Source organism: Pleurodeles waltl, chromosome 3_1, assembly GCF_031143425.1.
Source record: "Pleurodeles waltl isolate 20211129_DDA chromosome 3_1, aPleWal1.hap1.20221129, whole genome shotgun sequence".
NCBI classification, from domain to species: Eukaryota; Metazoa; Chordata; class Amphibia; order Caudata; family Salamandridae; genus Pleurodeles; species Pleurodeles waltl.
Window position 1 is genome coordinate 163,921,402 of NC_090440.1, and position 26,422 is coordinate 163,947,823.

The 26,422-nt window shown below is 45.3% G+C and overlaps 1 protein-coding gene across 2 annotated transcripts in view; it reads left to right on the plus strand.

Moving 5' to 3' along the window:
• The window catches only part of DAPK2 (death associated protein kinase 2), a 372,045-nt gene that overhangs the window by 239,674 nt on the left and 105,949 nt on the right, over positions 1–26,422 (plus strand). The window lies entirely within an intron of this gene.

A 26,422-nucleotide genomic window follows, 5' to 3' on the forward strand; every position in this document is an offset into this window, starting at 1 on the left:
TTGACAGGCTGCACATACCTTTCTATGGAGATATAATTAATCAGACATCCAAGGAAAATAAGGCTTCCGTGGCTGACTGAGTAAAACCTGCAAAACTGAAAAAATAGAACCGATGGTCACCAAACACGCTACTTTCAGCAAATAAAACATCTAGTTGGATTCATACATGTGTTTTCTTCTGCTCAACTTCCCTAAGATAAAAATCATTTACTTTGTAACAATTCAGATCCCCTCTATCTCCGAGATCCCATTCTCTGGTTCCCAGACACTCTCACTCCTACACCATCAGCCTGAATCCTGGTGCACTATTCAGCCCATCAGTGGCCCTGCAGTCCTTCCTTACATCTACAGCTACTACTACCAGATGCCAAGTGCTCAGTATTTGCAAACTCTGTACCCACATCCCATTCCACAGAGCTCAAGCACTACCCCTCTAGGCTCTTCCCAGGAAGTTGGATTACTGCAACAAACCACCAGTTGGTTTTTTCTTAGTACACATTCTTACCACTGAACTTGGATCTAAACTTTACCACAATAATTCTGTACAAGCTTCCGATGTACTAACACACACTCCACTATCGTCACCAAATTGGGTGATTATCAACAAATAACAGAGCTACAGACCAGATACTCATTAGCTAACCACACCCAGGACCGGATTTAGATCTTGGCGGAGGGGACTACTCCGTCACAAACATGAAGGTTATCAAGTTCACCGTATTATGATCCCATTACATCCTTTGGGGATCGTAATTCCTCGGAAGGGATATCCCTCACATTTGTGACAGAGTATTCCCTCCACCAAGATCTGAATCAGGCCTCTGGTCTTCCCAAACCTTGCAGTTCTGCCACGCAATCCTGCTCAGGCCACCTACTCGGACCTTACCTCTGGAATAGATGAATATCTACTAGTACCAATGTACCAATGGGTTGATATGTATGTATTCACATTTATTGGTACTTGTGCATTTAGTTTGTTTATTGGTCAAATTCACTGCTCACCACGGATCTGATCTATAAAATTCTACCTCCAAAACTGTTTGTCAAAACGCTCATTTCTTGCACAATAAATAAATGATAACAGAATTCGCAAGTGTGTGATGTGAGCTCATGTTGTGTGTATCATTTTACCTATAAATACTAAACATATAGAAGAGTGTATTTTGTTCAACTCTCTTGTGGTCCTTTCAATAAGGAGGTGGTATGTGGCTTCTAGTGTCTCCTTAACATCATTGATAAGCAAGCTAGGCACAGAAATCTGACCTGTACCATACACAACAGCAACATAAAAGCCTTCTGTGTTCACTGTATATTACTTCACCAGATAAACAAGTATTGTCAAAGCTAATTGGTCTCATGTTTGGACCTTTGTGGCTTTGCCAATGGTTTTTAGCGATGCTGTACAGCAGCGGCCAGGTTATTTTGTAGGTGTGTGCCCCACGCCACATGTTCACCTACAAAAAATAAGCAGGCACTTTTTTTTGCTTTTTAATAAATACAAAGAAGTGTGAAAGCACTTTTTAAAAGGGGAAGCAACAGAGGGCAGGAGGAGGGAAGCAACATGGGCGGCATGCGTGGGGGCGAGCAACACGGAAGGCGTGGGTCAGAAGCAACACTCAGGGTGTGCACAAAGAGAGCTATGTTGAGCTGGTATGGAGAAGCACACAGAGGAGAAAGCAACATGAGAATGGCAGAAGCACACAACAACATCACAGAGGGATGGGGGAAACACATGGGTGAGAGAGAGCAAAATGGAGTTTGGCGGCGGGAGACAGGTTCACAAGAGAGACTGCTGGAAAACACATGCTCTCTTGTAGAGTACGTAAAACGAAAAAAGTAGGGCTTGAAAAGGTAGCAGTGAGCCAAAGTAAAGCATCTAGCCTGCAGGGTAGGGACACACACAACAAGCACTGACATAGCCACTGGCTTTCACCTTTGGGACCTATTGCCATTCATGCTGTACAGCATCCCTGATGGAGGAGCGTGGGGAAGAAGCAGCAAGCAGTGAAAGAGCAAATCAAGGCAGGGCAGCAGATCGGAAAAAAAGGCAGAGCAGCAGATCAGGAGAAGTACACAAGGAAGACAGCTGGAAAATAGATGCACCATTGCAGGGTGCTAAAAAAAAAATTAGAGCGTGAACTGAGAGCACTGGACCGACACAAGTAATGCATCCAAACACAAGAATAGGAGAGAAAACCCACAGACGCTAACAAATTAGAAGCAAGCAAATGAGTGACGATGACACCAACTAATGGTAAGCAGTATCCTGGGTCTGAGCCACTGTAAGCTAACATTATGTCTCACTTCAGACAGCGCAGACCTAAAAAGTTGAAGGAAAGCTCACACAAGCTAATAAATAAGAAGCAAGCAAATGAGAGTAACAATCAAGGCCAGTGGACAGGCTCTGCCCACTGTAAGCTGACAATATGTCTTTCCCAAACAGGCAGCTTATGCTGTCTGGTAGGCCTGACCTAAAAAGGAACCGAACTGGGCTTAGGTTGCGGAGGGGAAGAGCAGTCAGAGTTAGACACGCTCTTAAAATAAAATCACATTATAAAATAGTAAAGTAAGCTACGCTATAAGGGGTCTGTGACCCTCGCTGACAGCCCTACCTCTTCCCCTCCTGCATTAATAATCATTGGAGCAGAATGTGAGGTACTTAGGTCCATATTTATACTTTTTTAGTGCCGCATTTGCGACGCTTTTTGATGCAACAACGGTGCAAACTTACAAAATACAATTGTATTTTACAAGTTTGCGCCGCTTTTGCATCAAAAAATGACGCAAATGCGACGCTAAAAAAGTATAAATATGGGCCTTAGAGTTTTCTAGCCAACAGGAAGAGGCTGCCTTTTGACTGATTAGAAAAGTATGATCTTTTTACATCACTTCCCTCTTTAGAGTAGTAATTCCTTATTTCTGTGGGGTTCCCCTTCCAAATACAATACTCCTTATCATAGAGGAGACATTTGGTTCAACTTAGGGATTTCAACGTTTAATGTAGAACAGATGTATTCTGTTTCACAGTTTCATGTTTTTTCATTGTGCAGTTGCTGAGCAGTGGCTATATTTCAACTATAAGTAGAAGTCTGACATTATTTGATTCATGGCCAAAGAACGATTTTATTTGTTAGTTTACCCATCTCAGTATGTACGCTGTGAAGTGAGATTGATGATTGATGTAGCTGAGGAACACGTTTGACCACATTTTGTACATGAAGGTAAAAGGTCAGGATTTGTGTGACTGCTATGTTTAGAAGGAGTGCAAGTTATTCCTGGAAGCTGCAAGCGAAACTAAATAGAGGGTATTTCTAAAAATGGCCCTTAGCACAAATAGCAGAATGTCCCTGGATTCGCTGAATGTGATCAGTAATCCTGATACTGGATTGTCAGTAAATTGATACACAAAAACCAAGACTGAATAACACAAAAAAGTATACATTTTGTTAAATAGAATGTGTGAAAATAGTAATAAATAGATCCCGCAGTAGAACCGCTTCAAATAGTTTCTAAGGAGAGATTAGTTCATCAGGACATTTGTCATAGAAGTCCCACTGTCTCAGATTTGCATCTGTGGATTTACCCTCCAAACCTCTTTCTAGATCTCGCCCGAGACAACAAATTAGATGTCGCTTGCAAGATATTTTGTTAGTTTACCGCAGACTTGAAGTCAAACTGTTGCTTGCCATTGGTTGGCTTTATTGTCACTTTCATTTGCTTGCTTCTGATTTGTTAACCCAGATAGCTGTGTTGACTGGTAGGCTTCGACCTAATGACAAATACCCTAAGCCTGCAGAGAAAGGAATTGTAGGCATAGCTGGGTGTATTAAAAAATATTACCAGCACTATGTCACACAGTGTTGCCTGTCATGAGACAGACAGACTGTCTCATGACAGGCAACGTTGTGTGACAAAGCAGACAGTGAACGCTTTGACATTAAATAAAGGCCTTTCTATTGTTTATTCTCCATCTGAACTCCATCAGAGACAAATGGGGGTGCTGCAGCATCCCCCGCACTTCTACTTCCAGTGCCAGTGTTTTGCCCTACAACCTTGTGAAGTTCAATATATTTACAATAGGATTGTACCAACAAACTGGCATTCAGTGAATTCACCTGCCAACCATCTAACATTACCATCAAAAGGACAGTGTGGTAAAATGGCATCCACATCAGAGGCGGCTCCTCCATAAAGGCAGAGGAGCGTCGACTCCCGCCCCTACCAGCAGCAATTGTTGCAAATCCTTTCACAAGGAAAGGATAATAAACTGTTATTTTATTTTATTAATTCTCCCCCACTCCCCCTGCACGCCGCCCCACCCCCACCCCCAGGCATCCCCGCGAGCCGCAACTGATCCACATTATAGGTGATGTACCATCAATTCGTTGATGAAAAATGGTGCAGCACCTGCCACTGACCCGTCTATGTCATTAAAAATGTTGCTTCATTTTGGACTGGGCTGAGCTGGAAAGGTACAAATAATGTCCCTAGTGTCTTATAGCTGCTGAGTGCCAACACTCACCAACCTCCTGAGTTACACAATCCTCCCTGACTGGCTTAGTGACTCTCACCACCGTGACCTAATCATTTTCTCACAACACTAAATGTCACCCTCGCCCATGCCTGATAATTCCTCCTTAATGGCTTTTGACGGATTAATGTAATGGGTGGGATGTAAATACTCACCCCTTTTTCACTAAAAGAGCGAGGTAAGTGAATCCAGCACCCATGGAGCTATGACTGAGTATCCCTTCCCCAGATTATTTATTAGAAAATCTCATTACTGGCGCATTGTAGACCAGGGTTTGAAAATAATTGGTAAAATTCATAGGGTTGAAAGTTCTGAGATGGCGCATATGAAATGTTGCAATACTAGAACGAGTCTGCTTAGTCAGTTTAGCAATCCCCAGGGGAGGTTGGGGACCATCTGCAAAAAAAGACAAAATATGATGCTGTTTTTCACAGCCAAGTTTCTTAAAGGGGTTGCTTAAAAAGCAAAGGTGGACAGACAGCTTAAATATTATAGATGTGCAATCTGATAATTTCATTTTACAAGACCTAAGAAGCATCTTGCTTCACTTCTGTAGTCTGCTTCATTTCATTATCTTATCCCGCGCCTTTCTCGCATCTAAATAAAAAATAGTATGAAGAAATATCTCCATGCCAGGGCCCAAATAGAAAAATTCAAGGTTGCACAGATATTATAGTCACTGGACCTAACTAGCAGAGCCTTCCCTTATACTAGGTTTGAAAAGCTCTATCAGCGGAAGAAGCGTTCAGACTGCAGAGATTATGCTGTTTCGCACAACAGAAATAGCTTACACCCCTCATACAGGATAGTTGTTTGTGTATGTGATAAAGGGCCAGATGTAAGAAAGGTTTTTACCCATTCTGTGTCAATGGGAAAATGTGTTCGTACATATGGCCCAAAGTACCCCCGCCATACATTAAAAAATATTGCACGTCACCAAGGAATTCTGTGACCTTATAGAGGAACAAGGCCACAGGTGACTTGTCTTATGATGTACCGCAAGGGGACTTTATTCTTTATAATGAATGGTCTCTTCAACACCCTTCACACAAACTGCTTATATGCTTGGGGCTATGCTCTTTCATATGAAAAAATGATGTGGTTTCAGGCATGAAGAATAAAGGCAGAATCTGTACTGAGAGATTAAACACACAAAGAAACAGTTAATTGTTTTTTTAAAAAGATATTCGAATCAGTATAATGTGAGTCAGAAAACAGAAAAGCTGTTTCTCAGTGCTCAGAACACATATGAACATACAGGAAGATTCTGTCTGTCCTGCAGTGACCTATAGCGAGAAAAGATAAACATGTTGCCATAAATATCTCCTTTCTATGGATGGTCATTTTAGACAGATGAGAAGAAGGACAAATAGTTCTTGTTTAAACTGCAGCTAAATTGATGGTGTTTGACATGCCTTTCATCTTGACTGCTGCATCAGGCTGAAGGCATTATGGCATCATAACTCAACTTTAATAAGTTATTAAAATTGAGCAGCTATGCTATTTAATTATTATGGGTTACCAAAGTCGTCGCAGCTCAACTGTTATGAGGAAAGGACTTTTTATTCAGGGGTTACAGGCTCCCATGTTTTATATACTTACCACGATGATATAGTGGCAGGCGATGTAACAGAGGTGATATCGTTGTAGGTCCCCATTCTCAAAATCAACATAGTCTCATGCAACTGAAATGACAGCGAAGAAAATTAGCAATATGTGCTCCAATTCAGTATGAACTTTCAGTCCTATGACAGTTTGACATGTCTTACAAATGCAATACTTTTGTCCCATTGTATTAGTGCGTCAATTTCAGTACATACCCTCAATTTCTCCCCAAATACTCACTTTTTATTAATATTTAATTGTATCTTGGCCCAAAACAGTTTGTCAGATTCTGAATTTATTTTTTTTGTCTCCAAATGCCACTTTTTACTTTATATTTAATACACGTTTTTTGTCCTCAAACACCTGCTTGTCAATATTCGGGGACAGATTAGTTTATGAACTGTAACTAAGAAGCTGATATTAGGTGGACAAAAGTGTATCTTCAAAAAAGATACCCACAGTTATGGACCAGATGGTTTTGCTTCCCTAGTTCTAAAACAGCATCGTAGCTAGTGGAGTGTAATAGTGGTGTATTAAGGGCAATCATGAAGTGAGCTATAAATCCAATATTGTGATAAGATAACATATTGGTGCCTGTGGAACAGCTGACTTCATAGAGCTGCTGTTTGATAATGCTTTTCAATGTAAACTGGATAGTTTTATGTTAACTGAGTTGCAGTGCTGCTCACATAAATAAGCAGTGGCAAAACCAATAAGCCTGGGCTTAATGTGATAATAGATGCAGCCTAAGCAAATTAAAACCAAGCAGAGAAGTAAAAAGGTGGACTGTATTGAAGGTTTTTTCTATTTAAAATAAAGGTCGGATGGTAAAGGAACCTACATTATAGTACTTCCTTAGTTTCTATAACATACAAAGAAAGGAAAGACTATAATAAAGGTTCCGTTGCCACCATAGATTCCTTTGGCTAACAAGGAAAGACGGGACACTATTCAAGGAAAGTGAGTCTTCGGTACAGCCTCCCTTGCCATCACAGAAACAGAAACAAGCATTTGCAATGCAACGGGTCTCGTATTTCTCCGAGTTAGAGCTATTAGCAGTTGTAAACTCTCAACCGGACTTTTCCTGCCGCATTAAATGGAGAAAAAGAGCGCGATTGCGCTGCTACAGTTCACTCGTAGTGAAACCTATCGGCAAAAGTGCAATTATCTACGTAGCCGGCAAAAGTGCAATTAACTATGTAACATGGTCGATGTCGTACAAAGCGCTCGACTTCTGCCAAGCGAGATCGCCCTGCTAAAAAGCTAAAAAGTAATCCACAAACCGGATGGAAAACAGCGAGCCTCGCATATTTTCAGGACTTAGTCGCTGCGCTTGAGGAGGGCTTACCACCGGAAAAGGCATGACGTATGCATGCCTTCCACTAATGAAAGCAAGCAGATTTTAAAAGGAATGCCCAGGAGCCAATGAAAGACACTGACATGACATGGACGGGGCTCCGAGCCCTTTTCTAACTACTAAAGCGTCTCGCAAGCGATACGCATGTGCAAACGCATGCGATGCAGGCTCGAACCTAAAAAGGAAAACATATAACTTGTCCAGGTATTTCTGATGAAAAGTCACACAGAGGACTACAGATTTAGAGTAATTGTTACAAACTGGGGGCCTCATTTACAACTTTTTGGGCAAAGGGCAGTGCCGCAAGGCTTCTTGCAGCACTGCCCTGCATCAAAAGTAAAGGGCAGGTGTAGGAGGCTGGACTGGCTTGTAGTGAGTACCAAGGGGTACTTGCACCTTGCACCAGGCCCAGTTATCCCTTATTAGTGTATAGGGTGTCTAGCAGCTTAGGCTGATAGATAATGGTAGCTTAGCAAAGCAGCTCAGGCTGAACTAGGAGACGTGTGAAGCTACTACAGTACCACTTAGTGTCATATGCACAATATCATAAGAAAACACAATACACAGTTATACTAAAAATAAAGGTACTTTATTTTTATGACAATATGCCAAAGTATCTTAGAGTGTACCCTCAGTGAGAGGATAGGAAATATACACAAGATATATATACACAATAGCAAAAATATGCAGTATAGTCTTAGAAAACAGTGCAAACAATGTATAGTTACAATAGGATGCAATGGGGAAACATAGGGATAGGGGCAACACAAACCATATACTCCAGAAGTGGAATGCGAACCACGAATGGACCCCAAACCTATGGGACCTTGTAGAGGGTCGCTGGGACTATTAGAAAATAGTGAGAGTTAGAAAAATAACCCTCCCCAAGACCCTGAAAAGTGAGTGCAAAGTGCACTAAAGTTCCCCTAAGGACAAAATAGTCGTGTTAGAGGGAGAATGCAAGGAAAACACAAATCAGCAATGCAACAACGATGGATTCCTGTCTGAGGGTACCTGTGGAACAAGGGGACCAAGTCCAAAAGTCACAAGCAGCTCGGAGATGGGCAGATGCCCAAGAAATGCCAGCGGTTGGTGCAAAGAAGCTCTTACTAGGCTGAAGAACTGTGAATACTGCAGGAACGACAAGGGCTAGAGACTTCCCCTTTGGAGGATGGATCCCCCACGCCTTGGAGAGTCGTGCAGAAGTGTTTTCCCGCCGGATGGACGCCAACAAGCCTTGCTACACGCAAATCGTGCGTTTGGCGTTTTTGGACGCTGCTGGGGCCCAGGAGGGACCAGAAGGTCGCAAATTGGACCTGCAGAGAGAGGGGACGTCGAGCAAGACAAAGAGCCCTCACTGAAGCAGGTAGCACCCGGAGAAGTGCCAGAAACAGGCACTACGAGGATGCGTGAAACGGTGCTCGCCGAAGTTGCACAAAGGAGTCCCACGTCGCCGGAGACCAACTTAGAAAGTCGTGCAATGCAGGTTAGAGTGCCGTGGACCCAGGCTTGGCTGTGCACGAAGGATTTCCGCCGGAAGTGCACAGGGGCCGGAGTAGCTTGCAAAGTCGCGGTTCCCAGCAATGCAGCCCAGCGAGGTGAGGCAAGGACTTACCTCCACCAAACTTGGGCTGAAGAGTCACTGGACTGTGGGGGTCACTTGGACGGTGTCGCTGGATTCGAGGGACCTCGCTCGTCGTGCTGAGAGGAGACCCAAGGGACCGGTAATGCAGCTTTTTGGTGCCTGCGGTTGCAGGGGGAAGATTCCGTCGACCCACGGGAGATTTCTTCGGAGCTTCTGGTGCAGAGAGGAGGCAGTCTACCCCCACAGCATGCACAAGCAGGAAAACAGTCGAGAAGGCGGCAGGATCAGCGTTACAGAGTTGCAGTAGTCGTCTTTGCTACTATGTTGCAGGTTTGCAGGCTTCCAGCGCGGTCAGCGGTCGATTCCTTATCAGAAGGTGAAGAGGGAGATGCAGAGGAACTCGGCTGAGCTCATGCATTCGTTATCTAAAGTTTCCCCAGAGGCAGAGACCCTAAATAGCCAGAAAAGAGGGTTTGGCTACCTAGGAGAGAGGAAAGGCTACTAACACCTGAAGGAGCCTATCAGCAGGAGTCTCTGACGTCACCTGGTGGCACTGGCCACTCAGAGCAGTCCAGTGTGCCAGCAGCACCTCTGTTTCCAAGATGGCAGAGGTCTGGAGCACACTGGAGGAGCTCTGGACACCTCCCAGGGGAGGTGCAGGTCAGGGGAGTGGTCACTCCCCTTTCCTTTGTCCAGTTTCGCGCCAGAGCAGGGGCTAAGGGGTCCCTGAACCGGTGTAGACTGGCTTATGCAGAATTGGGCACATCTGTGCCCAACAAAGCATTTCCAGAGGCTGGGGGAGGCTACTCCTCCCCTGCCTTCACACCATTTTCCAAAGGGAGAGGGTGTCACACCCTCTCTCAGAGGAAGTTCTTTGTTCTGCCATCCTGGGCCAGGCCTGGCTGGACCCCAGGAGGGCAGCTGCCTGTCTGAGGGGTTGGCAGCAGCAGCAGCTGCAGAGAAACCCCAGGAAGGGCAGTCTGGCAGTACCAGGGTCTGTGCTACAGACCACTGGGATCATGGAATTGTACCAACAATGCCAGGATGGCATAGAGGGGGCAATTCCATGATCATAGACATGTTACATGGCCATATTCGGAGTTACCATGGTGAAGCTACATATAGGTAGTGACCTATATGTAGTGCACGCGTGTAATGGTGTCCCCGCACTCACAAAGTTCAGTGAATTGGCTCTGAACAATGTGGGGGCACCTTGGCTAGTGCCAGGGTGCCCTCACACTAAGTAACTTTGCACCTAACCTTTACCAGGTAAAGGTTAGACATATAGGTGACTTATAAGTTACTTAAGTGCAGTGTAAAATGGCTGTGAAATAACGTGGACGTTATTTCACTCAGGCTGCAGTGGCAGGCCTGTGTAAGATTTGTCAGAGCTCCCTATGGGTGGCAAAAGAAATGCTGCAGCCCATAGGGATCTCCTGGAACCCCAATACCCTGGGTACCTCAGTACCATATACTAGGGAATTATAAGGGTGTTCCAGTAAGCCAATGTAAATTGGTAAAAATGGTCACTAGCCTGTTAGTGACAATTTGGAAAGAAATGAGAGAGCATAACCACTGAGGTTCTGATTAGCAGAGCCTCAGTGAGACAGTTAGTCACTACACAGGTAACACATTCAGGCACACTTATGAGCACTGGGGCCCTGGGTTACCAGGGTCCCAGTGACACATACAACTAAAACAACATATATATAGTGAAAAATGGGGGTAACATGCCAGGCAAGATGGTACTTTCCTACACAACCCCCCCCCAAACGAAGGACAATAAGACTAGCCATTACCTGATGAGTCTTCATTGTCTAAGTGGAAATATCTGGAGAGTCCATCTGCATTGGAGTGGCTACTCCCAGGTCTATGTTCCACTGTATAGTCCATTCCCTGTAGGGATATGGACCACCTCAACAATTTAGGATTTTCACCTTTCATTTGTTTTAGCCAAAGTAGAGGTTTGTGGTCTGTCTGAACAATGAAGTGAGTGCCAAACAGGTATGGCCTCAACTTCTTCAGAGCCCAGACCACAGCAAAGGCCTCCCTCTCAATGGCAGACCAACGCTTTTCTCTAGGGGTCAACCTTCTACTAATAAAAGCAACAGGTTGATCCTGGCCCTCAGAATTAAGTTGTGATAGGACTGCCCCTACTCCTAATTCAGATGCATCAGTCTGGACATAGAATTTTTTAGAGTAACAAGGGCTTTTCAGGACAGGTGCAGAGCACATGGCCTGCTTCAGCTCCTCAAAAGCTTTCTGACAGCTTGCTGTCCATAATACCTTTTTAGGCATTTTCTTGGAAGTGAGGTCATTAAGAGGGGCTGCAATGGAGCCATAGTTCTTAATGAACCTCCTGTAATACCCAGTGAGGCCTAGGAAGGCTCTCACCTGAGTCTGAGTGGTAGGGGGAACCCAATCAATAATTGTTTGGATTTTCCCCTGAAGTGGTGCAATCTGTTCCCCACCAACAAGGTGTCCCAGATAAACCACCTTACCCTGCCCTATCTGGCACTTTGAAGCCTTGATAGTGAGGCCTGCCTTTTGCAGGGCCTCCAAAACTTTCCAAAGGTGGACCAGGTGATCATCCCAGCTGGAGCTAAAGACAGCTATATCATCCAAATATGCTGCACTGAAAGCTTCCAGCCCTTGCAGGACTGTGTTCACCAACCTCTGAAAAGTGGCAGGTGCATTTTTCAAACCAAAAGGCATTACAGTAAACTGGTAATGTCCTCCAATGGTAGAAAATGCAGTCTTAGGTTTAGCATCTTCTGACAATTTGATCTGCCAATACCCTGCAGTCAAATCAAAAGTGCTTAGATACTTGGCAGATGCCAGTGTATCTATGAGCTCATCTGCCCTGGGTATAGGGTGAGCATCAGTTTTGGTTACCAAGTTGAGACCTCTATAGTCTACACAAAACCGCATTTCTTTCTTTCCATCTTTAGAATTGGGTTTTGGTACCAGTACCACAGGAGAAGCCCATGGACTGTCAGAGTGCTCAACCACTCCTAGTTCCAACATTTTCTGAACTTCTTGCTTTATGCAGTCCCTGACATGGTCAGGCTGCCCATAGATCTTACTTTTGACAGGTAAACTGTCTCCAGTATCTATAGTGTGCTCACACCAAGAAGTGGTGCCTGGCACAATGGAGAAGAGTTCGGAAAATTGTCCTAGGAGATTTATGCAATTATCTTTCTGCTCAGCAGTAAGACAATCAGCCAAAACTACACCTTCCACAAGAGCATCTTGTTCTGTGGAAGAGAAGAGATCAGGTAGAGGATCACTGTCTTCTTCCTGTCCCTCATCTGTTGCCATGAGCAGGGTGAGATCAGCCCTGTCATAGTAGGGTTTCAGGCGGTTGACATGGAGCACTCTAAGGGGACTCCTGGCAGTGCCTAAGTCAACCAAGTAGGTGACTTCACCCTTCTTTTCAACAATTGTGTGGGGTCCACTCCATTTATCTTGGAGTGCTCTTGGGGCCACAGGCTCCAAGACCCACACTTTCTGCCCTGGTTGGTACTGAACCAAAACAGCCTTCTGATCATGCCATTGCTTCTGGAGCTCTTGGCTGGCCTGAAGGTTTTTACTGGCCTTTTTCATGTACTCAGCCATCCTTGATCTGAGGCCAAGTACATAATCCACAATATCCTGCTTAGGAGCTTTTAAAGGTTGTTCCCAACCCTCCTTTACAAGTGTGAGTGGACCCCTAACAGGGTGTCCAAAAATAAGTTCAAAGGGGCTGAAGCCCACTCCTTTCTGGGGTACCTCCCTGTAGGCAAAAAGGAGGCATGGTAGAAGGATATCCCATCTCCTGCGGAGTCTTTCAGGGAGACCCATAATCATGCCTTTGAGAGTTTTATTAAATCTCTCCACCAGTCCATTTGTTTGTGGATGATAGGGTGTTGTGAACTTGTACGTTACACCACACTCCTTCCACATGGCCTTTAAGTATGCAGACATGAAATTGCTTCCCCTGTCTGATACCACTTCCTTTGGGAAGCCCACTCTGGAAAATATTCCCAGGAGGGCCTTTGCCACTGCAGGAGCTGTAGTGGTCCTTAAAGGAATAGCTTCAGGATATCTTGTGGCATGGTCCACTACCACCAAGATAAACCTATTGCCTGAAGCAGTAGGAGGGTCAAGGGGGCCAACTATGTCAACCCCTACCCTTTCAAAGGGAACCCCAACCACAGGCAGTGGGATAAGGGGTGCCTTTGGAGTGCCACCTGTCTTGCCACTGGCTTGACAGGTTTCACAGGACTTACAAAATTCTTTTGTGTCCTCAGACATCCTAGGCCAATGAAACAGTGGTACCAATCTGTCCCAAGTTTTCATTTGAACCAGGTGCCCAGCTAAGGGAATGTCATGTGCCAGTGTTAGGAGGAACTTTCTGTACTCCTGAGGAATCACTAATCTCCTGGCAGCTCCAGGTTTAGGATCCCTATGCTCAGTGTACAAGAGGTTGTCCTCCCAGTAAACTCTGTGTGAGTCACTGACATCCCCATTAGCCTGTTTGACAGCTTGCTGTCTGAGACCCTCTAATGTGGGACAGGTTTGCTGTGCCACACTCAGCTCCTCTCTGGCAGGCCCCCCTTCATCCAAAAGCTCAGCAGTGTCTGCTTCCAGCTCCTCTGGTGTAGGTTCTGCACAGGGAGGGAATTCTTCTTCCTCAGAAGTAGAATCCACTGTAGAGGGAGGGATAGTAGGAAGTGGTTTGCTTCTACTAGCCCTAGCTTTAGGGAGTACTTGGTCCATTCTTCCAGGATCCAAGCTTCCCTGTCCTTTTTGCTTTTTGGCCTGAGCCCTTGTCAAAGCAAAAATATGCCCTGGGATGCCCAGCATTGCTGCATGGGCCTCCAACTCCACATCTGACCAAGCTGATGTCTCCAAATCATTCCCTAATAGACAGTCTACAGGTAAATCTGAAGCTACCACAACTTTCTTTGGACCAGATACCCCCCCCCAGTTGAGATTTACAACAGCCGTGGGGTGGCTTTGTGTTATGTTGTGAGCATCGGTTACTTGGTACTGGTGTCCAAGTATGTGTTGTTCAGGGTGCACCAGTTTCTCAATCACCATTGTGACACTGGCACCTGTGTCCCTGTAGGCCTGGACCTCAACACCATTTATTAGGGTTAGTTGCTTGTACTTCTCCAAGTTATGGGGGCAAGCAACCAAAGTGGCTAAGTCAATAGCCCCTTCAGAGACTAAAGTAGCCTCTGTGGTCTCCCTAATCAGACCAACCCCAACTAAATTACCAAAAGTGAGCCCAGCTACTCCCTTGGATTGGCTATTAGTAGGTTTGCTCCCACCACCACTGCTATTAGTAGGGACACTAGGTGTAGCAGTAGGGGTTGTAGTGGTAGGAGCTGTGGTGCCTTTCTTTGGACAACTGGGATCTGTTGTCCAATGGCCTTTTATTTTACATAAATAGCACCATGGTTTCTTTTCCTTGTTCTGATTAAAGGAGGATTTGGGCCCACCACCCCCACCAGAGTGTTTTTGTGGGCCTGGTGAAGACTCATTTTTAGATTTGTCCCCACCCTTGTCAGAAGACTTACCATCCTTCTTTTTGTTGCCATCTTTGTCACCCCCTGTATGAACTTTTCTGTTCACTCTTGTTCTGACCCATTTGTCTGCCTTCTTTCCCAATTCTTGGGGAGAGGTCAGATCAGAGTCCACCAAGTACTGGTGCAACAAATCAGACACACAATTATTAAGAATATGCTCTCTCAGGATCAAGTTATACAGGCTGTCATAATCAGTAACTTTACTGCCATGTAACCACCCCTCCAAGGCCTTCACTGCCTGGTCAATGAAATCAACCCAGTCTTGTGAAGACTCCTTTTTGGTATCTCTGAACTTTATCCTGTACTGTTCAGTGGTTAAGCCATAACCATCCAGGAGTGCATTCTTAAGAACTTGGAAATTGTTAGCATCATTTTCTTTCACAGTAAGGAGCCTATCCCTACCTTTTCCAGTAAATGATAGCCATAGGATAGCAGCCCACTGCTTTTGAGGGACATCCTGTACAGCACAGGCCCTCTCAAGTGCAGCAAACCACTTGTTAATGTCATCCCCCTCCTTGTAAGGGGGAACTATCTTATGCAGATTCCTGGAATCATGCTCTTTTGCAGGATGACTATGGGGAATACTGCTGCTGCCACCATGGGTATCTAAACCCATTTTCTGTCTTTCCCTCTCTATTTCTAAAGACTGTCTATCCAAATCCAGCTGTTGCTTCTTGAGCTTCAGTCTGGTTTGCTCCACTCTCAATCTATTGAGCTCCCTTTCTAACAATCTGTCATCAGGGTGGGTGGGAGGGACATTTCTAGATACAGAGGTATGATGGGAATGAACAGAAGGAGACCTGTTCCTTACAGAGGGCACCCTAACAGCTTGGCTACCAGTATAATGTGAGAGCACATCATCAGTATGATGTGATTCAACCTCTGTACCAACTATGCTAGACTGTCTAGTAATGGGCAGGCTGAGAAGTTTCTTTCCTGAACCTTTTCCTGGGGGAGTCCCTGGATCAGATTGAGAACCATTAGCTACTTTTTCTACAGATTGGGCACTTATGGCCTTATCCTGTACTCTAAGCATATTAATTAACAGTTCTAAGGAAGGATTCTTCCCTACACTCAAACCTCTCTCTATGCAGAGACTCCTTGCTCCTTTCCAGCTAAGGTGATCATATGCAAGTTTGGACAGTTCAACTTTTTGGCCTGTGCCAGACATTTTTAGAGAGAGTTAAAGTGATAGACAAAGAGAAAAAAGTTTTCAGAACTTTTTGGAAAGACAGAAAAAACTTTTTAAACTTTTAAGAACTTTTTGAAAGTTTAGAAGTACTTTTCAGCACTTAGAAAAGAGTGAAAAGAGGAAATGCAAAACTTTTTGGCTATGTGTATATACACTGACCTTGTTTTGTATATTTTTCTCTTATGAAAAGTACAATGACAAGAGTGGTAAGTAGTCTCAAAGCACTTATCCCACCGCTGCACAACCAATGTAGGAGGCTGGACTGGCTTGTAGTGAGTACCAAGGGGTACTTGCACCTTGCACCAGGCCCAGTTATCCCTTATTAGTGTATAGGGTGTCTAGCAGCTTAGGCTGATAGATAATGGTAGCTTAGCAAAGCAGCTCAGGCTGAACTAGGAGACGTGTGAAGCTACTACAGTACCACTTAGTGTCATATGCACAATATCATAAGAAAACACAATACACAGTTATACTAAAAATAAAGGTACTTTATTTTTATGACAATATGCCAAAGTATCTTAGAGTGTACCCTCAGTGAGAGGATAGGAAATATACACAAGATATATATACACAATAGCAAAAATATGCAGTATAGTCTTAGAAAACAGTGCAAACAATGTATAGTTACAATAGGATGCAATGGGGAAACATAGGGATAGGGGCAACACAAACCATATACTCCAGAAGTGGAATGCGAACCACGAATGGACCCCAAACCTATGGGACCTTGTAGAGGGTCGCTGGGACTATTAGAAAATAGTGAGAGTTAGAAAAATAACCCTCCCCAAGACCCTGAAAAGTGAGTGCAAAGTGCACTAAAGTTCCCCTAAGGACAAAATAGTCGTGTTAGAGGGAGAATGCAAGGAAAACACAAATCAGCAATGCAACAACGATGGATTCCTGTCTGAGGGTACCTGTGGAACAAGGGGACCAAGTCCAAAAGTCACAAGCAGCTCGGAGATGGGCAGATGCCCAAGAAATGCCAGCGGTTGGTGCAAAGAAGCTCTTACTAGGCTGAAGAACTGTGAATACTGCAGGAACGACAAGGGCTAGAGACTTCCCCTTTGGAGGATGGATCCCCCACGCCTTGGAGAGTCGTGCAGAAGTGTTTTCCCGCCGGATGGACGCCAACAAGCCTTGCTACACGCAAATCGTGCGTTTGGCGTTTTTGGACGCTGCTGGGGCCCAGGAGGGACCAGAAGGTCGCAAATTGGACCTGCAGAGAGAGGGGACGTCGAGCAAGACAAAGAGCCCTCACTGAAGCAGGTAGCACCCGGAGAAGTGCCAGAAACAGGCACTACGAGGATGCGTGAAACGGTGCTCGCCGAAGTTGCACAAAGGAGTCCCACGTCGCCGGAGACCAACTTAGAAAGTCGTGCAATGCAGGTTAGAGTGCCGTGGACCCAGGCTTGGCTGTGCACAAAGGATTTCCGCCGGAAGTGCACAGGGGCCGGAGTAGCTTGCAAAGTCGCGGTTCCCAGCAATGCAGCCCAGCGAGGTGAGGCAAGGACTTACCTCCACCAAACTTGGGCTGAAGAGTCACTGGACTGTGGGGGTCACTTGGACGGTGTCGCTGGATTCGAGGGACCTCGCTCGTCGTGCTGAGAGGAGACCCAAGGGACCGGTAATGCAGCTTTTTGGTGCCTGCGGTTGCAGGGGGAAGATTCCGTCGACCCACGGGAGATTTCTTCGGAGCTTCTGGTGCAGAGAGGAGGCAGTCTACCCCCACAGCATGCACAAGCAGGAAAACAGTCGAGAAGGCGGCAGGATCAGCGTTACAGAGTTGCAGTAGTCGTCTTTGCTACTATGTTGCAGGTTTGCAGGCTTCCAGCGCGGTCAGCGGTCGATTCCTTATCAGAAGGTGAAGAGGGAGATGCAGAGGAACTCGGCTGAGCTCATGCATTCGTTATCTAAAGTTTCCCCAGAGGCAGAGACCCTAAATAGCCAGAAAAGAGGGTTTGGCTACCTAGGAGAGAGGAAAGGCTACTAACACCTGAAGGAGCCTATCAGCAGGAGTCTCTGACGTCACCTGGTGGCACTGGCCACTCAGAGCAGTCCAGTGTGCCAGCAGCACCTCTGTTTCCAAGATGGCAGAGGTCTGGAGCACACTGGAGGAGCTCTGGACACCTCCCAGGGGAGGTGCAGGTCAGGGGAGTGGTCACTCCCCTTTCCTTTGTCCAGTTTCGCGCCAGAGCAGGGGCTAAGGGGTCCCTGAACCGGTGTAGACTGGCTTATGCAGAATTGGGCACATCTGTGCCCAACAAAGCATTACCAGAGGCTGGGGGAGGCTACTCCTCCCCTGCCTTCACACCATTTTCCAAAGGGAGAGGGTGTCACACCCTCTCTCAGAGGAAGTTCTTTGTTCTGCCATCCTGGGCCAGGCCTGGCTGGACCCCAGGAGGGCAGCTGCCTGTCTGAGGGGTTGGCAGCAGCAGCAGCTGCAGAGAAACCCCAGGAAGGGCAGTCTGGCAGTACCAGGGTCTGTGCTACAGACCACTGGGATCATGGAATTGTACCAACAATGCCAGGATGGCATAGAGGGGGCAATTCCATGATCATAGACATGTTACATGGCCATATTCGGAGTTACCATGGTGAAGCTACATATAGGTAGTGACCTATATGTAGTGCACGCATGTAATGGTGTCCCCGCACTCACAAAGTTCAGTGAATTGGCTCTGAACAATGTGGGGGCACCTTGGCTAGTGCCAGGGTGCCCTCACACTAAGTAACTTTGCACCTAACCTTTACCAGGTAAAGGTTAGACATATAGGTGACTTATAAGTTACTTAAGTGCAGTGTAAAATGGCTGTGAAATAACGTGGACGTTATTTCACTCAGGCTGCAGTGGCAGGCCTGTGTAAGATTTGTCAGAGCTCCCTATGGGTGGCAAAAGAAATGCTGCAGCCCATAGGGATCTCCTGGAACCCCAATACCCTGGGTACCTCAGTACCATATACTAGGGAATTATAAGGGTGTTCCAGTAAGCCAATGTAAATTGGTAAAAATGGTCGCTAGCCTGTTAGTGACAATTTGGAAAGAAATGAGAGAGCATAACCACTGAGGTTCTGATTAGCAGAGCCTCAGTGAGACAGTTAGTCACTACACAGGTAACACATTCAGGCACACTTATGAGCACTGGGGCCCTGGGTTACCAGGGTCCCAGTGACACATACAACTAAAACAACATATATATAGTGAAAAATGGGGGTAACATGCCAGGCAAGATGGTACTAATGTGCCATATTAATGACGTAAGGCTCATTCCTGTCCTTTCTGCCAGCGCACAAATTGGTGCCTAGCACCAACGCAGGTACCATTGTGTAGGGGTGTGTATGTTGTTGGCACAATTGTTTTTGTGCAGGAAGGGACACCTCAGCGGAGGTGTTTTCCTCTTTCTTTGTGTGTTGCAGAATGCAGTACAGATAGAGAGGGGAAGACACGAGGAGAAATAAAGTTCTATCTCCTAGTTACCCCTCTCTTGGGAGGCGCACAGTTTTGATGCCTTTCCAGGATTACAGATTCTTGTAAATCGGGAAATGTGTCAAAACCCACAGGTGATGTGTGGGAAAACCCACCGCAACACCCATGAACGCCTCCTTAACGTAAGGTAAGGCAAGGCAGCGCTTTGCCTTACTCATATCTATGAGGCTCTGCAAAGCCAGGCAGGGTGGCTTTGCATCACCTCATAGACATGATTGAGAAGCATGCACCACAGGAGCATCATAAAAAGTGATGCTTTGGTGGCGCAGGCCACTTGTAAATAAGGCCCTAGGTTTCTGGTTGGCAGAGGTATGCACCCTGTCCCAGCAGGAGCCACAGTCTTAGTCAGGGTAAGTCAGACACACACCATAAAATTAACCTGTACTCCCGCACTGGTAGCTTGGCACGGAACAGGCATGCTTAACATAAGAGGCAATGTGAAAAGTATTTGTGCAACACTTCAAACAGTAACACAGTGAAAACACCACAAAGACTCCAAACCAGGTTAAAAAAATAGATTATACTTTTATGAACAAAACAAGACCAGAATAACAAAACTCCAATAAGTAGAAGTCGAGGATATTAATTTTTAAAGAATAAACTTAGTTGTAATACTTAGAAGCATATTCGCCAACTGGGGCTATCTAGTCATGCCAGACCGGGCCAGATCCAGAAAAAATCAAACGCAACCCCAATGGAGCGTGGGTCGGATACAGGGACCAGCCTTGGCCCCCTGCAACAGTACCTTAAGTTGCGTCAGCATCGAGAACAAGATGCGGGGATCAAAGGAGGGGATCCATTGGCGTTGATCCCGAAGATGTAGGCAATGCGTCGGCTCCAAGCTGAACAAAGTCGGAGATGCGTCAGGAATGGTGGCAATGCGTCATGCAGTCAGCAATACGGTGCTCCTGATCTTCGCAGCAGCAGCGATGCGTCAGGTCCGATGCAGATGCACCAGTACCAATCAGCGCAACAGAGTCGAAGTGCAGGTGCTGGCAGTTGCAGCACTTTATACCCACTTCCAAGGGCCCAAGCCTAGATTGGTACCACTAGGCAGCACAGGACGAGCAGCAAGAAAAGTCCAAGTGTTGTTGGTGATGAGTTGGAAGGTTTTTGTGTCCCTGAGACTTCAGCGGAACAGGAGAAAAGCCAGCAAGTGCTTGAAGTCACTCTGGGTTCCAGTGAGATGGGTCCAGCCCTTCCTTAGCAGCGTAGAGGGCAGCAGGGCAGCACAGCAGAAAAGCAGGTGTTCCAAAACGGCAGTCCTGAGTGGCACTTTTTGTAGCAGCACAGAAGTCCTTCCTCCTGGTGGAGTTCTTCACAGGTCCAGTAGTGTACTGAGTTGGAAGGGTCAAATGTCCATTACTTATACCTAGTTGTGCTTTTGAAGTGGGGGTGACTTCAATGAAGGAATCTTGCAGTGCACTGAGGACCTTTCTTCCTGTCCTAGCTCCAGACTCACTACAGGGCATTATGCATCCCTTTATTTAGGTCAGGGCACTGCCTATTCAGCTGTATGTGTCAGCTCCTCCCTCCCATCCTGCCCAGGATGGCCTACCGGGATGTTGATGGACCATCAGTCACACCTGTGCTCCCTTTGTGTGTGGCTGTCTAGAGGGAATGCACAAAGTTCAGCTGTCACCCAGCCTAGATGTGTATAGGAGACAGGCTGCAAGCACCCAGGGCTAAGAGCATCAAAATACCAATTTTCTAAAAGTGGCATTTTCAAAATTGTAACACTAAATCCAACTTTACCATTAAAGAGGATTTATTATTACAATTTCATAGGTACTAAATGTGATATATCTACTCCATCTTACTTAGGGATTACAGCTTAATAAATGTAATAAGGAATCCCCAATGTTATCCTATGAGAGGGGTAGGCTTCATAGTAGTGAAAAACAACTTTGGGAGTTTTTTACTACCAAGTCATGTAAAAGTTAAAAGTATTATGTCCTGCCTTTTAATTACATAGGACCCTGCCCTGTGGGCTACCTAGGTCCTACCTTGGGGGTCATTTATATGTAATAAAAAGGGAGTTTAAGGCTTGACAAGGGATTTTAAATGCTAGTTCAACATGGCAGTGTAACACTGCATTCAGGCTGCAATGGCAGACCTGGGACATATTTTAAAGTGCTATGTAAGTGGGTGGCACAAGTAGTGCTGCAGGGCCACGAGTAGCATTTATTTAACATGTAGTGCACTTTACTAGGGACGTCTAAGTATATTAAGTATGCCAATTGTGGTTGTACCAATCAACCATCTATAGAGGAGAGAGCACTGGCCAACAGTGTTAAAGTGCTTAGGGTGCTAGTGCCAACAAAAAGAAATCACAAATATGTGAGGCGAAAAGCTTGGGGGTAACCCTGCAGAGACAGTCATTTCCAACAGTAATCCCTCATTTATTTCAACAGAAACAATCAACTGGAGGTGGAAGCGCACCCAAACACCCAGTAGCATTAGACTGAGATGCGAGTAATCCACTGGACTGAGTCAAGATGTGATTGACAAAGTGGCAAGTCAGGACACTACCAGAATGTAGAGAAAGAAGTGCAAAAAATAAATAACAAAGCAACAGGCTTTCTTCATCTGTGCATCCAGGATCTGGAAATGGTGCCTGATCTTATTTAGGAAAGAGCTGAAGACATGCTTCTTAAGAAAACAGTGTGCCATGATGCAGTAGCAGTTGACTTTTGCTCTTAGAAATCAGCTATCTGTCTAATCATACGCTGTTTTGGGGTTGGACCCTGTACAGTGCTCTGCTGTCTTTTGAGATTTGTGCTATATAAATATTGCATACCTATGTACATAAAATGGCAAAAATAGGCTAGTCAGAGTAAGTCAACGCTTGAACTGGACAGAGATAGATTTTGCCGATTCCGAATTTAGCCTTTGGTAAGAAGTGTGTAGAACACAATAATCCTTGTTCTGCTTCCATGAACCTTGCTAAAGTCATGCAGTGAGTCATATGGGCTTTGTCATTGGACTAGTCAGTTGCCAGAGCTTGCAGCTAAAGGGCAGTGGTGGCTGGCCGCCACATGAGCACCCTCGCTCAGCCTGACTTGTTAGTTACTTGGTTTTCTGAAACATCAATAATGGATAATGATTTCTACTTCTAGTTTATGATGTTATGGGGTGGTAGTTGTAGTTTATGGCTTTGGGAGTCAGGTTGAGACATATGCTTTTGAACTAGGGATGGATTATGCTTAAAAGACCGACTTTTGTTGTGTTTAGGACGTGAAGCCTTAGAAGTCAAAATCATGAGTGAAGCAAGCAGTCGGACTCATCAGGCATTGCTGGCCCATGATCCTTGTCTGCTTTGGTTACTGTGAGATGGGATTTTGCCCCCAGTGGCACTTGAGTGAGATAGTACAGCTCGTATCTAGGCACAATGTACTGGAATTGTGGATGTTTAAGTCCAATGCTTGAAGAGTAAAGGAGCATTCTCACTAGTAGAAGGGGAAAGGTAAACAACCTATTAGTGCCATCTGGGTCGTATAAACTAGTTGTGCGTGCAGCATGAGTGATTGCCAGGCAAAACTGACCCACCGAGCATACTAAGGGCCTTCTTGTAAGACAGAACGTTGTGATAATTGTATCTTGGCTACTAACACTGGGTTGGTACATTGTTTAAAATATTGTTATAGTTTTGTAAGTATGTAAAATGTATGATTTGATGATAAGCAAATTCTTATTCTTTTTTAAAACTAATGTATCAATCTAGCACACAACAACAGGCAGACAATCACACGTACATCTGAACATACATACTTGAACATACATACATACACAGATCGAAACAGACATAGGTTCACCAATTAAGAGCCCAGGCGCACCTAGGCTTGCATTTGTTTACGTTTAGGGGTTGAGCTGGGGGTTAGGCTGGATGGCCCCCTTTGGGGCAGATCTGCGTCTGATTTGCCCACAGTAATGGCACAGTGAAGTTGAAAATGAGACTTGTTCAGAGTAATTTAGGCCCATATTTATACTTTTTTAGCGCCGCATTTGCGCCGCTTTTTTACGCAAAAACGGCGCAAACTTGCAAAATACAATTGTATTTTGCAAGATTGCGCCGCTTTTGCGTCAAAAAATGACGCAAATGCGGCGTTAAAAAAAAGTATAAATATGGGCCTTAATGTGGTTGTTACTGATTCAAGCATTTTTGCCCATTACTTTTGTGCTGTGTTATGCAATCACCCTGAATAGCACAGGAGTGTCCAGGTGTGGGTCTGGGTTTGCTGTGCCCTAGGGTCACTTCACACTAAATGAGGGGAATCTCCTCTCGGTTTCTTATAAGGTCGTTTTGTGAGGTGGTGTGCCTTGCACGTTTTGGCTACACAGCCCCTTTGGACGATTGATATTGCAGTTTTTGCTATTTAAAAGCACTGCTTAAAAGAAAGGTGGTAACTACCTCGCATTCTTCCAGTGCTCTGTGCACTCAGCAGGATAAAAGGCTGAGATGTGCCTTCAGGGATTGAAACTAGTGACCACAACAGATGTCAGCAGTGAGCCCTGAACTAGCCGAGTCATCTGGCCAGCATGGCTGTATCTTGTCTGTAGCGGGACTGTGAAACCAAAAACTAATACAGTGCTCTACATACCTCCAGAGAAATGACCATTTGTGAAAGTGATTGAAATTCGCCCATCCATCACTTGTAAGCAAAAAACAATCCCCCTTTACAGGCAGATCAGTTACCTGATCATGATGCCAATCATTGGCCTGTTCCTATCGCCCTCCTTGCTCATTTTCTGGTAGATCTCCCGAGGACAGTCATCATTTCACCACCTCAAGGCTCATAGGTCCGATACCGCTTGCTGAACTGGCTACTGGGACCAGTTCATTGCCGGTTAATAGGTCTGAAAAAAATAGTCACATATGGTGTTTCTGAAACCTACACACCTTCTTAAGGGCTGCTACCCTTACATTCCTTCCAGACCAACCTGTGTGGTTTCCCCTGCGGACTGGGCGATGGTTCCTTGTTAAAGGATAGTGCCCTCACTCTACCAGAATCCACAGATCCCGAAGACATTGGCATATGTAGACTTGTGCTTGGGATGTCAGCCGATTAAACATCAGCCATGTTTATCTACACCTCAGGCCTGGCTCACTTTCAACAAACATTCCATTTCAAACACAGGAGGAAGAACAATTTTAGCAGTCAGTCAACACACCTCCCTGGCAGGCAGTATAAAGGAAGCACCCGCCAAAATATTCCTGTTTCTCTTTCTCAGATCTGTGACATTGCCACTAGTCATGTTATGTCTATGACTACTTATATTGCACTTTAAGCCACCTTAAAGTCACCTCGGAAGTCTGAGGGGGGTAGGACAGACGAAAAGGCATGACACCTAGCGAAGAAATCAGCGTACATGGTAGAGAAGAAAACCCTGTGGGCGGAGAGGCCACGCCACAAATGCCGGCATCTAATCGGACAGAGTGATTTTTTTCCAGAGAAAAGTTAGAAAAAGGACTACTGTGATAAAAAATGCACCACTTGTCATAATTATCTCAAAGTTTTCCTAGTGAGTATGAACGTTCAAAGCTCCTGAGACAGGTCAGGCGTGCCTGAGACACCAAGAAAAGAGTGGCAAGTGTCATGAGTGACCTTCCAGAATATATGGCGTTATAGCAAATGTATGTGAAAATTCTGCTGTAAAATGCAGTGTATGGCCCACTTTTTTTCAGTGTATGAGGGTGGGAAAGTGAGTCCCCACACAGGAATTTTGACTCACTCACTGGCTTAGACAATTCCAGGAGGGTATTTACGTCTCACCACTTTCAAAGTTCACCAGATGCCTCCGAGAATACACTTAGTGAGAGCTGAAAATAGCAAATGTTAGCATTACCCAGTTTGATGGTAATTTACCTACCTCAGAAGGATGGAAGGCTTAGTTGACATTGACGCAGCCGAAGTTAGCAGCAGGCTTATTATAACTCACTGAAGGTCTTGCTGATAATAATGGCAGTATGAATACTCAGATCAGTATTTCTCTTTTACTTTAACCGGTGACCAGCACAGTATGGATGTGCTTCTTCCACGCACCCTTCTTGAACTAAATGGACAGTTTTCTCACCAAGAACTGAAATCAGTGGAACCTCTTTTACATGCCTAAGAAGACCTAGGGATGAATTGTTTCTATGGTACAACATTGTGCAGCGTCTAGGCCCTGTAATAGTGTCTTGTTACTTAATGGAGTTGTTTCCTTGCTATCATTAACCACTTATCATGGGCGAGCACACAAACAGAAAACTGCAACTCCCAGAATGCTATGTGATGTTAGTAAAAACAATTAAGGTATGACTCATGATATGAGGCCACTTCGCAACCATAGGGCTTATTTAGAGATATGATGGGCAGCCCGCCGTCACGACAGCTTCCCTAATGGCATAGTAAGTTTGCTGAGCAGCTGCCAAATCATCTGTGGCCGCTCAGCAAACTTTTTAATGAGTTTTTTCATATTTATTTTTCAGAAACAAACTCCCAAGGCGTTTTTCCAGAAACTAAATACTCATGCCCCTGACTCTTTGGGGGGATTTTTTTTCGCTTTCGGACCCCCAAACTTTTCCTGGTGGGCCTGAACAGATAAAAAGTGCATCTGAACTTGTGTTGTAAGTAGAGCGGACGGTCTGAGGTCCTTACACAATCGGCCCCGGGTCGGTGGGACTGTGGCGTAAGGTTTCAGACGGCGGAGGCAGCGGGCACCTCTGGTGGGAACATGACGGTGCACGTAACTCTACACTGAACAGGTGACCTGTCAGTTTGGCGGACAGGGTTCTGCGATGCTTGTAGCCACTAATGCTGTAGAGTTAATGATTTGCTACAGTGACTTTCACTAAAAGATATTGTGTGGAAGCCACAAGCCACTTGCTTGAAACAACGTGCATCTCTGTGCACAGCTTAGCAGATGGTATTTTTTTGAATTTGTGAGTATCTGGGAGTAAAGAAATATCTAATGTGGACAATGCACCACGCCTATAAATGTATATATTCCAGTAATGATTCCAAGAAAAATCGCGTCAGGGTCTAGAGGTTGTGTCACTTAAAAGTGGATATGTCAGCCACCTCTCAGAGGATGACAGACATTTACTTTT